Source organism: Mobula hypostoma, chromosome 3 (assembly GCF_963921235.1).
Source record: "Mobula hypostoma chromosome 3, sMobHyp1.1, whole genome shotgun sequence".
NCBI lineage: Eukaryota > Metazoa > Chordata > Chondrichthyes > Myliobatiformes > Myliobatidae > Mobula > Mobula hypostoma.
This window is the reverse complement of record NC_086099.1, coordinates 97,327,241-97,344,028: the sequence shown is the minus strand read 5'-3', so window position 1 is coordinate 97,344,028 and position 16,788 is coordinate 97,327,241. Positions and strand designations below refer to the sequence as shown.

Genomic DNA, 16,788 nt, shown 5'->3' with positions numbered 1-16,788 from the left:
ACCCACATCACATAAATGAATAAAATTTCATTTACCTGCCCAATACTTTGATTTTCTTTATTGGCCTCTTATATTTTGATTCCTCTGGTACAAAAATCTATTTGTTTCAGCCTGGAGTATGCTCAATGATTCTGCAGCTACGGCCGCTGACCATATCTAAGGTCAATTTATTCTCTTTTAAGACCCGTGCTGCAGGCACAATTGCATTCTCTCCAGTGACCTGCACAGTAGCAGATTGAATACCCTGACACACCATCACCTCTGCAATAATGGTCAAAGTTAAATTCATCGTCCTAAGTACTTGGGACATCTCCATGCAAATTTTCTATTATTCATTAGGGAAATGCTCTGATTCCTCTGAAAGCCAAAACTTGGTAATTTCAACCAATTAAATTATGCTCTAATTTTCTTTATTCCTACCAACTTTAATATTCTTACATTTCTCTGTGTAAAGTTTCCATTGCTTATTTTTTATTGCCCCCTTACATGCCTATCTCATTGCAGACATGTACCTTACAGGCACCTTATCTCTTCAACTTTCTAAATCAACAGAAGACTGAAAACATTAGTTTGGCAGCTATATTTTAAGAGCCAGTTGAATGTTAACGTCCGCTGAACTGAGGTGAAGAGCATTGATGCATGACAAACTTAATACTCAGTCAGCATTTTCTGCTCTTAGGAAGAGTAGCCTTATGACTTATTTCACAATCAATCAGTTGGTAACTTAAAAACAACAAATTATTCTCTTTTACCTCTAGCAGCATGGAATTAATAAAAAATAACCTTCTCTTAAATGAATATGGAAAATTCGCACAGGATTAGTCTATGATAACAAGTTTCCAAATTGCCTGTTTGTGTTGGTTAAGAGTATCTTGGGCATTATGACTGTGGGTCACTTCACCTTACCGGGTAATATTGCTGTTGAATAAACAGATGGTTTGTTTTTCTTCACTCCACAGTAGATGAGAAAATAAATGGTACTGGTTAGAATAATCCCGCTGCAATATGCAAAAACATAATCCATGTCTAAAATAGAAAAGAAAGACAATTAAGAGTTTATCTAGAAAATTGCATGCAATTACATTGTCAAGATGGTAAAATATGCAATGCTTTGTAACCTAGTCTATAGTTCAATCAACCCACTGTAGATCATTCAACACCATCTTGTTTTGTGGCCTCTCACAATTAGGCACGTGGGAATTTTAAACAATTAAACGATTGACACTCTTTGAATTAATATCTAAGACAGCACTTTCTAATATCCAAGATAGTGATTTATGAATGGCAACAAGCTAGGAGATTTGGTCATTGGAGGAAACTGGGTATAATGTTGGAAATCCTTGCAACTAGACTTGCCGGGGTGTAGCATCCATGAATGTCCATACCTAGCAAAGCAGCGGCCAGGTTGAATAGTACCTCAGTTGAGGAAAACCCAGAGCCAGGAACAATTCAGTGGGCAATCTTTAGGTTTCCTGTCCAGCTGCAGAAAGATGCATCTTTAGGAGGGGGATGAGTAAGTCTCCCCTTGCAAATCTTAAAAAGTGTCACTATTCCCATTTATTAAAGATAAGCAGGGCCTTATAAGGGGCTTAATTTGTTTAATTTGTCTTTTTTTTTTGAAATTCTAAACAAGCAATAGGGATGCATTTATATTTCAATATAATTTCGATATAATTGATCTGCTTTTGAGAAATCTCTGAGGGAATATACAACTAATTAGAGTTATGTGATTCACAATACCAAGTGCTTTGCTTCTAGTGTTATTTAATCTGACCATTACATTACTCAGTATTGGACAGCAATGATAAATTCATGAACATAGGGTCCTCAGATTTCTTTTTACTATAGAAACCTGAGATGGTAATTCTGCGAGCGTCTTAGCCGCAGAAAAGCTTACCTAAGGATTGTGTTTAAAATAAAAATCTTCATTGGTGTGTATGTTTAATTGTATAGTGGAAGAATAAGAGGAATAGATAGAGTGGATAGTCAGTGCCTCTTCCCCAGGGCACCACTGCTCAATACAAGAGGACATGGCTTTAAGGTAAGGGGTGGGAAGTTCAAGGGGGATATTAGAGGAAGGTTTTTTACTCAGAGAGTGGTTGCTGAGTGGAATGCACTGCCTGAGTCAGTGGTGGAGGCAGATACACTAGTGAAGTTTAAGAGACTACTAGACAGGTATATGGAGGAATCTAAGGTGGGGGCTTATATGGGAGGCAGGGTTTGAGGGTCGGCACAACATTGTGGGCCGAAGGGCCTGTACTGTGCTATACTATTCTATGTTCTAATAATTTTCCAGGAAATGGCCTCATAAAGGAATGGAACTTATGCATGTGGACATCTACCTGATCTATGTTCACTGCCTTAACTAATCCCCTGTGAAAATGCCAACAAATTTGAGTTTTAAAGAAAATATTGTCTCTCCCTCTCTACCTTCCTTTTGCACTCTGACCTTTTATTCCCACTTTCTATTCAAACCATATGGTTTTCAGACTGTCCTTCATTAGGCGGGAGGAGAAGATGGCAGCGTGAAGTGCGCACGCAGCTCTCCGGTAAAAATGATATCGTATCTGTTAAATAGGGGCCGTGGACAATTCTGATTTGATGATGACAGATGTGAGAAGCAGAGGAACATCTGGAGAAATTTCTGGAATGTCTGGTTCGCTGTTGTTACTGTGCGATCGAGAATCTCCGAAGGGTAGGCCCCAGAATCCCGGGCTTTGCCTGCTGATGGCGACCGAGGCTGAGGTCAAAACGTTCGGACAGAGATGGTGCTCGGTACTTGGTGTCAGAGGGCTGATCAGAGCTTGAAGTTTTCGGGCGACTCAAAGTCAGACTGTGGTCAGGCATGGCAGAGAGAGTTTTCTTCCTTCTCCCGTCTGCGTGAGATGTGGGACTTTCGGGGAACTTTGAACTTTTTTACTGTGCCATGGACTGTTCTTCATCAAGTTTTGGTATTGTTGCACTGTTGTAACTCTATGTTATAATTATGCGGTTTTGTTAGTTTTTCAGTCTTGGTCTGTCCTGTGATTTTGTGATATCACACTGGAGGAATATTGTATCATTTCCTAATGCATGCATTACTAAATGACAATAAAAGAGGACTGTGTGTCCTCATAATCTAATCTAATTATCTTCTTTGTTTCAACCTGACTCCAGCCAGAAACTTCCCACATTCCTGACCCCTGGTGTTCTCTACCATGACTCCAACTGTGCACACACTTTTGATATTTCACAACATAAGGCTCTCTACTTCATTCTTATTCCAGGATATTTTCCACATTAGCAGGGTCCAGGGTATTTGTTACCTATGCAACATCTGCAAAATAAGTGTTGTTTTTATCGATATTTATTTGTTTCACCATCAGAAAGAGTTATCTTGAGAAACAACTTAAATATCTAAGCTCTTTCAGATGTCAGGTCCCATTGACTGCTAGGACTGTTGCCTATTATCTAGAATTAAAGAACTTTCCCATTGATGTTTTCATGTGATATGCCTCCGATATATTTAACTAGTGCCAAAACATGAGAAAATCGGCAGATGCTGGAACTCCAAGTAAGACACACATCTTGGATTTCCAGTCCTGATGAAAACTCTCAGCCTGAAACATTGACTGTTAACTCCTTTCCATAGATGATGCCTGGCCTGCTGAATTCCTCCAGCATTTTGTGTGTGATGTTGCTATTTAACTAGTGTGACATGATTGCATTTGATGCAATATGCAGAATGGAATATGCTGCTTTGGTGCTGAATCTGGAAATAGATTTGGGAGAGTCGGGGTTAATAACATATCAGAATCCAAACTGAACAGCAGAACCCTTAAGACCCTGAAACTGCTATTGCCAAGGCATCTGACTGAATATTTAATACATTCCTGTGAAACTGCTCTGTCTTTATTTTAATAAAGGCATTAAGCAATTTGAAATAATATCAAAGCAAACTAGTGCAAATGCTGAAAGTACGATGCCTTTACACGAAACACTGAAAATACTGGAAACTGAATTGAGTTGAATTGACTTTATTAGTTACATCCTTCATATACAAGAGGAGTAAAAATGTTTATGTTACATCTCCATCTAAATGTGCAAAGTGCAATTCATAGTAATTTATAGTAAATAGTATGGACAACAGGACAGTCAATATAACATAGAAATACAAATGTATCAGCATTAATTAATCAGTCTGGTGGCCTGATGGAAGAAGCTGTCCCTGAGGCTGTTGGTCCTGGCTTTTATGCTGCGGTACCATTTCCCGGATGGTAGCACCTGGAACAGTTTGTGGCTGGGGTGACTCGGGTCCCCAATGATCCTACGGGCCCCTTTTACACACCTGTCTTTGCAAATGTCTTGAATAGTGAGAAGTTCACAACTACAGATGTGCTGGGCTGTCCGCACCACTCTCTGCAGAGTCCTGCGATTGAGGGAAGTACAGTTCCCATACCAGGCAGTGATGCAGCCAGTCAGGATTTTCTCAATCATGTCCCTATAGAATATTCTTAGAATTTGGGATGCCCATACCAAACTTCTTCAACTGTTTAAGGTAAAAGAGGCACTGTTGTGCCTTTTTCACCACACAGCCAGTATGTACAGACCACATGAGATCCTTGGTGATGTTAATGCTGAGGAACTTAAAGCTGTTCACCCTCTCAACCCCAGATCCACTGATGTCAATAGGGGTTAGCCCCTCTCCATTCCTCCTGTAATCCACAACCAGCTCCTTTGTTTTTGTGACATTGAAGGAGAGGTTGAAATAATAGCTGAGGCACAGGGAAAAATACATGTGATCCGATATGTCTCATCATTTGAATTATGTTTTAGTTTTCTGAATATGTGTTATGTGTGTAATACAAACAGAGAGTGAACATAGGACATAGAACATTACAGCACAGGAACAGGCCCTGTAGCCCACAATGTTGTGCTGAACCAACTTAACTAGCAATTAAATACTTAACTAAATTAATTCCTTCCTACAAACTATGCATACCCCTCTGTCATTCTTTGCACATTCATGTACCTACCTAAGAGCCCCTGTTGTATTTACCGCCACTACCGCCCCTAGGAGCACATTCCAAGCATTTGCCCACTCCATATAACACTTACGTTCTCAATACTTTTCCTGATCGTATAAATTTCTGTCAGGTCTCCCCTTAGCATCCACTCTACCAGAGAAAGCAACCTCTCCTCGTAGGACATGCCTAATCCAGACATCATCCTGGTAAGCCTCTCCAAAGCCATCACATGCTTCCTATAAGGAGTGACTACAGTGAATGCAATACACCAGACCTGACTTAACCAGAGTTTGATAAAGCCGCATTATTGCTCCCTGACTCAAGGGTTCCTGGTAGGTTAATCTTGTAAACGTCCTCTAGATCTTCTCCAGCACCATCACATTCTCCCTTGGACATGGGGACTAAAACTGCTGACAATATGCCAAACGTGGTCTGACCAACTCCTTACTGTGCCTCAGTCTCACAATCTTCCTTTTATAGTCTGGTTTTAGAGATCCATGAGCTTAGGACATGTACGTAAAGGAATCAGATGAGATGTAACATGAATTTGGCAAAGCAAAATTATACAAATGAAGCATTAGTAGAAAACTTCCAAAGAGTAAACTACTTGTAAACAACATTGATATTCCAATAAATACCAAGTTAGTCATTGCATGCTTTTGTTGACGGCACATTCAGTAATTTAAATTTCCAGATGTTTGATAAACTAAGACTGTTTTGCATTAAGCCAAAGAACACTTGGTGGTAGAAAGGGATGTAAATTTTCTTGTGATAGAACGGGATGTAAATTTAAATTTTGCTTGAAGAAGCTAAATTTCTTACCAAACTGACTAGCTCCAAAAAATTCAGTTTCATTTCTTTCAGCATGGTTCTTAATGTAGAGGACTGGTACAAAGCTGGAACCATAAAATAACCCTGCACACATTGCAAGACTGCAGCCTCTGTGGAATATTATAAAATAATAAATTAGGCATGAATTGGAAAGCCAAGCCAAATGTTTCATAAACATCATGTACGTTTACATTGTCACTGTTTTAGCTTAATTGTAACTTAAAATAGCTGCTGCAATAAGAAAGACAGAACTAGGGCAGTTAATAACAGCACAGGAGCAAGATTAGATATCCCACCTTCCCTAGTCTATTCTGACATTTAACTGCATGCTGCCTGATCTGTATCTCACCGTTGATCTTAATCAATATGATCCATAACCTTAGATATTTTCACATTAAATTTTTAAAAAATCATGTCTCGGAGACATCAGTAATCCAGCCTCTGCAGTCGTTTACAGATATCCCACAACACATTTGATCATTCCTCCAATTCTGGCTTTTGGTACATCTTCATTTTATCTGTTCGTAAATATATCTCTAGCTGTCGAAACCCTAACCTCCCCTGTGCATTACATCCTATACCAATGGCCAAGCTTTAGGTAACCTGTCCAAAATGCGGCTTGGTTCAGTTTCAATTTGAGAATCAGCTGGCCGTTTTTGCAAAGTTAAAGGTGCTAGTGAAATACAGTTTGTTGTTGTTGATCATGTTGGGAATCATATCACTGATTCAAACTAAGACAGATCCAGTATAAAATCAACGAATGGGCAAATTTGTTCCTTGCCCTCAATGTTCCCAGTGTTGTGTATGCAGTGCAGAAAATGTTAAGGGTAAGCAGTAGATATCAGCATGGCATTGTCTCTTCCGGTGTTACGAAAAGGATGTGAGTATGTGCTAGGCAAGCATCATCACAACACTATTTATAAATAAGGAAGAGATTAGTTTGCAGCTGGAATTGAAAAGATAAGAAAACTTCGTTAAAAAAAAGTCTCTGTGTAAACTATCATCCAGCTGTCAGGATCAACTTCTCCCAAAACTCCCCAGCTTTCTGCCAATAACTGACCTGCCACTCCTGTGCTTCATCACTGCAATGATGCCAGTCCCAAGAAATCTGGGCGAGTCCAGCACAGTTAGGGGAGTGTGAAGTTCAAGTGTCAAGAGGTTGTGAAAACCCTTGCAGCATGCTCTGTGATCAGTGCCCAGTCCTGACTTGCGCATGCTCACTTCACAACTTTACCTTGCAGAAAGACTGGGCTTTGAAAGAGACATTGGAGCCTAAGTGGGCTTTGTCAAATGAGGAATAAGTGGATGGAGGAAGTGTAGAAACCGTGTTTCAAAATCTGAGGGATCAGCCCATAGTAGCCTGCACTGACAACACCTGCATGGGGTCTTAGATGTTGCAAAAACTATTACTGTAAGCCAAATGGCCAGATGCTAATAGGTGTAAATTAAACGCCATACAGGAATCCTTTCACACATGCCCTCAACTCTCAGTGCTTTACCTAAAAGATTTCATCTTTTATCCCTATCTCTTTTACCCCGAAGAAATGCCCAAAGAGAAGCCACCAGAAAAAAAACTGAGTAGAGGCTAGTTATACTGTGGCCGCCAGATGTTCTTGGTAGCTGATTTCCACGTACTGGAGTCTCGGCTGCAGCTGGGAAGTTTACAAATGCAAACACGAGGAAATCTGCAGATGCTGGGATTTCAAGCAACACACGTAAAAGTTGCTGGTGAACGCAGCAGGCCAGACAGCATCTCTAGGAAGAGGTACAGTCAACGTTTCGGCTGAGACCCTTCGTCAGGACTAACTGAAAGAAGGGCTAGTTAGAGTTTTGAAACTGGGAGGGGGAGATCCAAAATGATAGGAGAAGACAGGAGGAGGAGGGATGGAGCCAATAGCTGGACAGTTGATTGGCAAAAGGGATACGAGAGGATCATGGGACAGGAGGCCTAGGGAGAAAGAAAAGGGGCGGAGGGGGACCCAGAGGATGAGCAAGGGGTATAGTGAGAGGGACAGAGGGAGAAAAAGGAGGGAGAGAAAAATAATGTGTGTATATAAATAAATAACGGATGGGGTACGAGCGGGAGGTGGGGCATTAGCGGAAGTTTTTGACGTTAATAAGTCAATGTTTATGCCATCAGTTGCATTCACCAGCAACTTTTATGTGTGTTGCTGGGAAGTTTGCTGACTTACTAACTGTGGTAAACCATATATATATGTTGTAACTGGGTTAACTGTCTGGACACGCCCCTCCGCTGACTGCCCCTGTGGCTCCTCACACAGACCCCTGAATAAAGGTGATTTCGCTCTGTTCCTCTCCCTCAGTCAAGGGGCAGACACTCAGCATGCTGGAAGTCATATTTTACTGCGAACAAAAGCCTTTCAGTATTTACCCTACTTCAGTCTTTTGGAGTAATTGAAGGTGAATCAATTTTATTCGCAGTAATTTTAAAGCATGAAATGTTCCCTGAGACACGACAAGTTAGATCTCGACCCACAAACACCTGAAGCTGGAAACGCTTCGAACTCTGGCTGGCTTGCTTCGAATCGTACGTAGAGGAGATTAAAGCGACTGACTCTGCAGCGCAACACAGAGTTCTGCTGTCCAGGGTCAGTCCATGGGTCTACTCGATGATCAGAGACCAGCCGAGCTACGACGGCGCGATGAGCGCACTCAAAGAACAATACCTGCGGCCAATAAGCACCATCTACGCACGGCACCAATTAGCGACACGGCGCCAGTGGCCTGGGGAATCGAGTGCTGAGTTTGTCCAGGCCCTACAGACGCTCGTGCGAGCCTGCAATTGCCAGGGGCTGATGGCGGCGCAGCATGCAGAGCTCCTAGTGAGAGATGCCTTTGTCACGGGGACCACGACAGTGTATGTGCGCTAGTGGCTGTTGGAAAAAGCTGATCTTACCTTAAGTTCGGCGATCGAGCTAGCTGACATGCTGGAGGCCGCTCTGTATAACTCTGAAGCTCTCCAGGCTCGCAATCCCCCGATGGCCTCGTGGGCGCCGCAGACCCCACAACCCGCCAGCGAATCGACCACGGTTGCTGCCAATCACAAGTCCGCGAAGTGCTACTTCTGCGGACTCGAGAAGCACCCCTGGAAACGCTGCCCGGCCCGAGAAGCTACCTGCTCCAGCTGCGGAAAGAAGGGCCACTTCGCCAAGGTCTGTAAGTCAAAACCGCGAGCGGGATCGAGCAGCACCGCATGCGAGACGTGGGGGTCGCCATCTTCCCTGCACACTGCCATCACATGCGAGACATGGGGGCCGCCATCTTCCCTGCACACCGCCACCACGTGCCAGACATGGGGGCGGCCATCTTGGTCGGCGCCACCTCCCACCGCCTACGACCAACGGGTGCTCACGGGGCACCCCACCACGCCGGACCAAGACAGCGACCCCACCCTGGCTTCCGTGACCCTCGACCAAAGCGCTCCCCACCAGCTCGCAAGGTCAATGATGGACATCCTGGTGGAGGGGCACAGGACAAGCTGCCTGTTTGACACATGCAGCATGGAGAGTTTTATCCACCCGGCCACGGTGCAGCATTGTGGACTCACGGTACGGCTGGTAAGTCAGAGGGTCGCCATGGCTTCCGGGTCGCATACAACAGACATCCGGGGGGGGGGGTGGGTTGTGTAGCGACGCTAGTGGTGCAGCGCACAGAATATCGAGACTTTACGTTACTGGTCATGCCTCAACTGTGTGCCCCTGTGCTATTGGGGCTTGACTTCCAGAGACACCTGAAAAGCGTGACAATGAAGTATGATGGGTTCCTCCCACCAATCACTGTCGTAAATCCCCTGTTTTGTAGAGATATGTCACATTCCCCGCTACCGACCACACACACACACACCGACCCGCACATCCCACCCAACACCATTCCAACAGCCGCACTACTGACACCACTTGCGGCCTCTCCACCCTCAGGATCCCTCCCCCACTGCTGTTCGCCAACCTGACCCCCGACTGTAAACCTGTGGCAACTAAAAGCAGGAGGTACAGTGTGGGGGACAGAGCCTTCATTAAGTCGGAGGTGCAGCGGCTGCTCAGGGAAGGGGTCATTGAGGCAAGCACAAGTCCTTGGAGGGCGCAGGTGATCGTTGTTCGGAATGGGGAGAAGAATAGGATGGTCGTGGACTATAGCCAGACCATCAATAGGTTCACACAGCTCGATGCGTACCCTCTACCCTGCATCGCGGATATGGTCAATCAGGTAGCACAGTACAAGGTGTACTCGACCATAGACCTAAAATCCGCTTACCATCAGCTCCCCATCCACCGGGAGGACCGCCCTTACACCGCCTTCGAGGCGGACGGCAGGCTTTATCACTTCCTGTGCGTCCCCTTCGGTGTCACGAATGGTGTATCTGTTTTCCAGAGGGCAATGGACCGCATGGTGGACCAGTGCCAACCAAAGGCCACATTCCCATATCTGGATAACACCACCATCTGTGGTCACGACCAGCAGGATCACGACAACAATCTCCAAAAATTTCTCTAAGCAGCCAAAGCTTTCAATCTCACCTATAACAAGGACAAGTGTGTGTTCGGGCCCACCCGACTTGCTATCCTTGGGTGTGTCATGGAGAATGGAGTCATTGGCCCTGACCCCGACCGTATGCGTTCCCTGTTGGAACTCCCTCTTCCCAACACCCTCAGAGCCCTCAAAAGGTGCCTGGGCTTCTTTTCATATTCACCCAATGGGTCTCTAACTACGCAGACTCGCCCCCGGTCAAGTCCACCACATTCCCCCTCTCAGCCGAGGCCCACGCGGCCTTCAGCCGCGTAAAAGGGAACATTGCCAAAGCAGCAATGCATGCGGTGGATGAGGCCATTCCCTTCCAAGTGGAGAGAGACGCCTCTGACTTTGCGCTGGCTGCTACCCTCAACCAGGCAGGAAGACCGGTGGCGTTCTTCTCCCTTACCCTTCAAGGCCCTGAAATTCGGCACTCCACGGTGGAGAAAAAGGCCCAGGCCATAGTGGAAGCTATTAGGCGCTGGAGGCACTATCTCGCCGGCAAAAAGTTCACCCTGCTGACTGACCAGCGCTCAGTCACATTCATGTTTAGTTACCAACAGCGAGCCAAAATCAAAAATGATAAAATTCTGAGGTGGAGAATCGAACTCTCCACCTTCAACCATGACATCATGTACAGGCCTGGGAAGCTCAACGAGCCCTCCGATGCCCTATCCCGGGGAACGTGCGCCAGCGCACAGATCGACCGGCTATACGCCCTACATGTAGATCTTTGCCACCCGGGGGTCACCCGGCTTTTCCACTTCGTGAAAGCCCGGAACCTACCTTACTCCCTTGAGGAGATCAGGACGATGACTGCCAAGTCTGTGCAGAGTGCAAACCACCCTTCTACCACCCTGAAAAGGCACAACTAATCAAGGCTGCCCGCCCCTTTGAGCGACTGAGTGTTGACTTTAAGGGCCCCCTTCCCTCCACCGACCGCAATGTGTATTTTCTTAACGTTATCGACAAGTATTCGCGGTTCCCCTTCGTCATCCCCTGCCCCGACACCACTACCACGCCAGTTATAAAAGCCCTGCGCAAGCTCTTCACTCTGTTCGGATACCCATACTATAACGACAGTGACAGAGGGTCCTCGTTTATGAGTGACGAGCTGCGCGAATACCTGCTGGCGAGAGGAATTGCAACGAGTAGGACCACGAGCTACAATCCCTGGGGGAATGGACAGGTGGAGAAGGAGAATGACACAGTGTGGAAAGCCACACTCTTAGCCCTCAGGTCAAAGGGACTGCCAGTCTCCCGCTGGCAGGAGGTCCTTCCCGAGGCACTCCACTCCATCCGCTCCCTGTTATGCACAGCCACCAATGCCACCCCTCATGAGCGGCTCTTTTCTTTTCCCAGAAAGTCGACCACTGGGACCACCCTACCAACTTGGCTGACATCCCCGGGGCCAGTGCTGCTCCGGAAACATGTGAGGAGCAATAAATACTCCCAGATGGTCGAGAGGGTTCACTTACTTCATGCGAACCCCCAGTATGCCTACGTGGTTTTACCTGATGGGCGGGAGGGCACGGTCTCCATCCGCGACCTGGCGCCCGCAGGAGCACCGGGACCCTACCCTGAACACTCCATGGTGACTATTAACCCCATACCCACCGATATATATACCCACCAGACACCGCGCACACCATGCCCTACACAGACACCTCACAACACTCCCATACCGGGCGCGACACACACGCACGAGGGATTACCGACGCCTAACGTGCTGACACCTCAAGTCAGGCTGGAACCAGCACAACCACCGTTGCCGGTGCAATCACCACTGGTGCTACGTAGATCACAGCGACGGACTCGACCGCCTGATAGACTTAACCTGTAAATACACTTGTTTTAAATATTGTCAGTCACTTCACCCCGCGGGACTCTTTTAAAAAAAGGAGAGGTGAATGTGGTAAACCATATATATGTTGTAACTGGGTTAACTGTCTGGACACGCCCCTCTGCTGACTGCCCCTGTGGCTCCTCCCTCAGACCCCTGAATAAAGGTGATTTCGCCCTGCTCCTCCCCCTCCGTCCAGGGGCAGACACACAGCATGCTGGAAGTCATGTTTTACTGCGAATAAAAGCCTTTCAGTATTTACCCTACTTCAGTCTTTTGGAGTAATTGTAGGTGCATCACTAATGTTCAGCTGGACACAGATCGGGATAAGTAAATAACCAACTAAGCTTCCAGGAAGAGGAATGATAAACAAAAGGCATTCTGAGATGCTGCAAATCCAGAGCAACACACTAAAATGCTGGAGGAATTCAGCAGGTCAGGCAGCATCTATGGAGAGGAATAAACAGTTAACCTTTTGGGCTGAAACCCTTCTTCAGGACTGGAAAGGATGGGGGAAAAGCCAGAATAAGAAGGTGGGGAGGGAAGGTGTGCAAGCTGGCAAGTGATGGGCGAGGGGGAAGGTAGGTGGGTGTGGCAGGGAGGGGAATGAAGTAAGAACCTGGGAGGTGATAGGGGGAAGATGTAAAAGGCTGGAAGGAACCTGATAGGAGAGGAGAGTGGACCATGGGAGAAAGAAAAGGCGTGACAGTCAGGTGAGAAGAGAAGGGGAAAAAGGGGAGCCAGAATGGGGAATGGAACAAAAATAGAAGGGGGAGGAGGAAAAATTATCATAAGTTAGAAAAATCAATGTTCATGCCATCAGGCTGCAGGCTGCCCAGCCAAAAAATTAGGTGTTGCTTTTCCAACCTGAGAGAGACCTCATCATGGCAGTAGGCAAGGCCATGGACAAACATGTCAGATTGGGAATGGACAGCAGAATTTAAATGGGTGGCCACAAGGAAAACCTGCCAATGGTGGTGGACAGAGCAAAGGTGTTCAACGAAACAGTCCCCCAATCTACGTCAGGTCTCACTGATGTAGAGGAGGCCACACCAGGAGCCCTGAATACAGCGGACAACCTGCTGGTGAAATGCCATTTCACCTGGAAGGACTGCTTAGGGCCATGAATGGTGGTGGGGAAGGAGGTGTAGCACTTGTCCCGCTTGTAGCTGTAAGTGCCAGGAGGGAGATCAGTGGGGACAGACGAGTGGACAAGAGAGTCATGTTGAGAGTGATTGCTGTGGAAAGCGGAGCGGGTGGGGGGGATGAAAAGATGTGTTTAGTGGTAGGACCCTGTTGAAGGTGGCAGAAGGTAGAGAAGAGGAATGATGCATTAATTCCACAGAGCTAAGCTCTATCACTCATTGATCCATGGCCCAGCAGCTCACAGAGAAGGTGGGTGCTCCTTTCAAAGATACTCCTCCTCCCACCACCTTGCTTTCCTTCAACTGACCAGTGTGCCTGGAGGGACTGCTAGTCCCCTCACACAGAAGCCCACAGGCTGGCTGATGAGCTTTTCCCCCAGATACACCAAACTCCGTTCGAAAGGGCTTGGTTGTCCTTCAGGATGACCTGGGGCACGCTCTAACACTTTTTCCTGGGTGGCGGAGTTCCTGTTGAGGTTCCTGCCAATACTCAACATCAGTGAGTAAAATATCTTCGGAACACCAGCGTATTGTGGGACAGTGGGCAACTCCATGTTCATAATCCCCAGAGTACAGGGCATTGCAAATGACAGAGGCACGAAGACTGTGACTGCACAGGACTCGGGCCCCCACATATTTTGCCTGTTGCTTCACAGATAAGTGGGAGCAGGAAGGAGAGGGATAGAAAAGGCAGTGGGGTTAGCAAGTGCCATCTATGAGCATATTTATTTTCTGCTCTCACGCAGCAGCTGCACCTGGTACCCAGAATGTAGCAGGAGGAGCAACAGGTAGAACATTATTCTATGGGCTGATCAACTATTCCAAAAGGTTTGCTTTGCATCCATTAACAAAGGACAGTGCGGCAAGGGGAAATAAAAGACAGATAAGCAGCTTTAAGGAAAACAACTCCAAAGTGTATTGGAGAGGTCGCAGTCCTGTGTCTGTTGGTCAGTGTCTACTCCATGGAGAAGTCTCAACTGTTACTTGCTGGGCCTTCAAGTATCCCTCCAACAGGAAGCACAACACCCTCTCTGCCCTCTGCTTGTTAACACAGTTAGAATCAGATGTATTATCATTGACATAAGATGTGAAATTTGATGTTTTGCAGTACAGTGCAAAGACTATAAATCACACAGGATAAATAAACAGTGTAAAAAGGTTGTGTTCATGGATTTGTGGACTTTCAGAAATCTGAGGCCGGAGGGGAAGAAGCTGTTCCTGAATGGCTGAGTCTGGGTCTCCAGGCTCTTCCCTGTTGGTATAAGTGGGAGGAGGTCATGTGTGGATGGTGAGCGTCCTTACTGATGGATGTGCAGGATCCTTGTGCAGGACTCCCTAAAGGTTGAGTCTGCGGTGAGGAAGGCAAATGTAACATTAGCATACATTTCAAGAGGACTGGAATATAAAAGCAAGGATGTAATGTCGAGACTTTATAAAGAACTGGTGAGGTCTCACCTGGAGTACTGTGGGCAGTTTTGGGCCCCTTAACTTACAAAGGATGTGCTGAACCTGGAGAGGGTTCAAAGGAGGTTCATGAAAATGATTCCGGGATTAAATGACTTGTCATATGAAGAGCGTTTGATGGCTCTGGGCCTGTATTTACTACAATTTAGAAGAATAAGGGATGAGCTAATTGAAACCTATCCAATGGTGAAAGGGCTTGATAGAGTGGATGTGGAAAAGATGTTTCCTATTGTGGAAGTGTCTAAGAACAGAGTACAAAGCCTCGGAATAGAGGGGCATCCTTTTAGAATGAAGATGAGGTGGAATTTCTTTAGTCAGGGAGCAGTGAATCTGTGGAATTCACTGCCACAGGTTGCCATGGAGGCCAATTCTTTATGTATACTGAAGGCAGAGGTTTATAAATTATTGATTGGTCAGGGCATGAAGGGTTACTGGGGGGGAGGCTGGAGATTGGGGCAGAAAGGAAAAACGGATCTGCCATGATGAAACGGCAGAGCAGACTCGATGGACCAAGTGGCCTCATTCTGCTCCTATATCTTATGGTTTTATGGTCCTAAGGTCTTACGATGGATGCTATCTTCTTAAGACGCTGCCTTGTGATCACGCCCTCTTTGGTGGGCTGCAGCACATGAACTGACAGCATTTCCACTGAAAGAGGCCTCAGCTATTTTCTTCTCCAGACATCCCAAAATCAGAAGGTCAGCTGCTGCAAACCCAACTTTCCATACCGTGGTAATTTATTCGGTACATACTTTTAAAAGGGCATTGAGAACTCTAATTAAAAATATCTTGTCAAAGATAGATCCAGTCTTAAACTGGCATTTCAGTATTTGCTACAGACGGTTAAACACGTTTCAGTCTCTCGGCCCTTTCACCTCCAGGAGCTGAGATCAAACCCGCTCAGACTGACGGGGTCAAAGTCTCAGTTATCTATGGCCTGCTGAGTGCTAAAAAAGACTACTGGTGTTCCCAACAGCTTCCAGTGGGTATTGAGCCAATCAATTTAAACTACTTGAAGTTATAGCTGAACAGATTAGTGTGTATTTCAGTCAGTCAGCCCAGAGGCAAGTAATGAGGACATAATTAGGAGAAATACACACTGTAGCTGATCTGAGAATTGTTGATGCCAACATAATTAAAACAAAAATCATTCTGGAGTTCTGAAGCAATAACCGTCCTTAACTTGGTGAGCGCAAAATACCAGTGAGATTTTTCTCAATTTTACATCTAGTTTTTATAGATGGCAGAAGTTTCAGCACAGGAGATTAAGATCTGAATTATTGCACCACTACAAGTAATAATATTAAACTGTTTTCTCTCATATTTCCCCTCATTAATTTTAACTGCCCTTTATATTTTATACTGAGGAGCGGCCTGAATAAATTCTTCACAGAAGATTGTTTGCATAATTTTAGAAACTCCAAATTGCAATGAGAAAGAAATTATAAAAATACAATGAAATGAATCTGCTCAAGAGGGAGCTGTGCTACGTGAGAACAACCTCTGCTGTGCCCCAGAGAGCAAGCAGCAGTTGTGAAAGGAGAGACTGAACAAGCAAAAGACCCGACCACTGACCACAGCCACCACTTACTCATACCCCACATCACACCAGAATAGGTGGATCCCAAATCACCTGAGGACCTACCTATAGACAACCCCTCAGGAGAACGTCGTACTCAGCTTGAGTGATTGCACTAATAAAGATCTGCACCTCACTTTCTGAAAGATGATGGAGGCAGAAGTCAGCTTGAGGAGATGTGACTTGTCGAGCTATAAACTTAGTGATAGCAAGTGGGATTAGTCTGGACAGTTCTTTTTTGAAAAATCACAGACAATATACAGATGCCTGTGGATTTCAGGATAAAAGTGTCTCTCCATTTGTCTCAATTAATAAACCCTCTGTTGTTGGTTTCCCTGTCCTGAAAATATGGTGCCTGCAAAGTTCAAAAGGAGCTGATAACCCACCTAGTTT

General features: G+C 45.7%; 1 pseudogene; it reads right to left on the bottom strand.

Annotated features, from left to right (window-relative positions):
• The window catches only part of LOC134343479 (transmembrane protein 144-like), a 182,142-nt pseudogene that overhangs the window by 36,212 nt on the left and 129,142 nt on the right, over nucleotides 1-16,788 (bottom strand).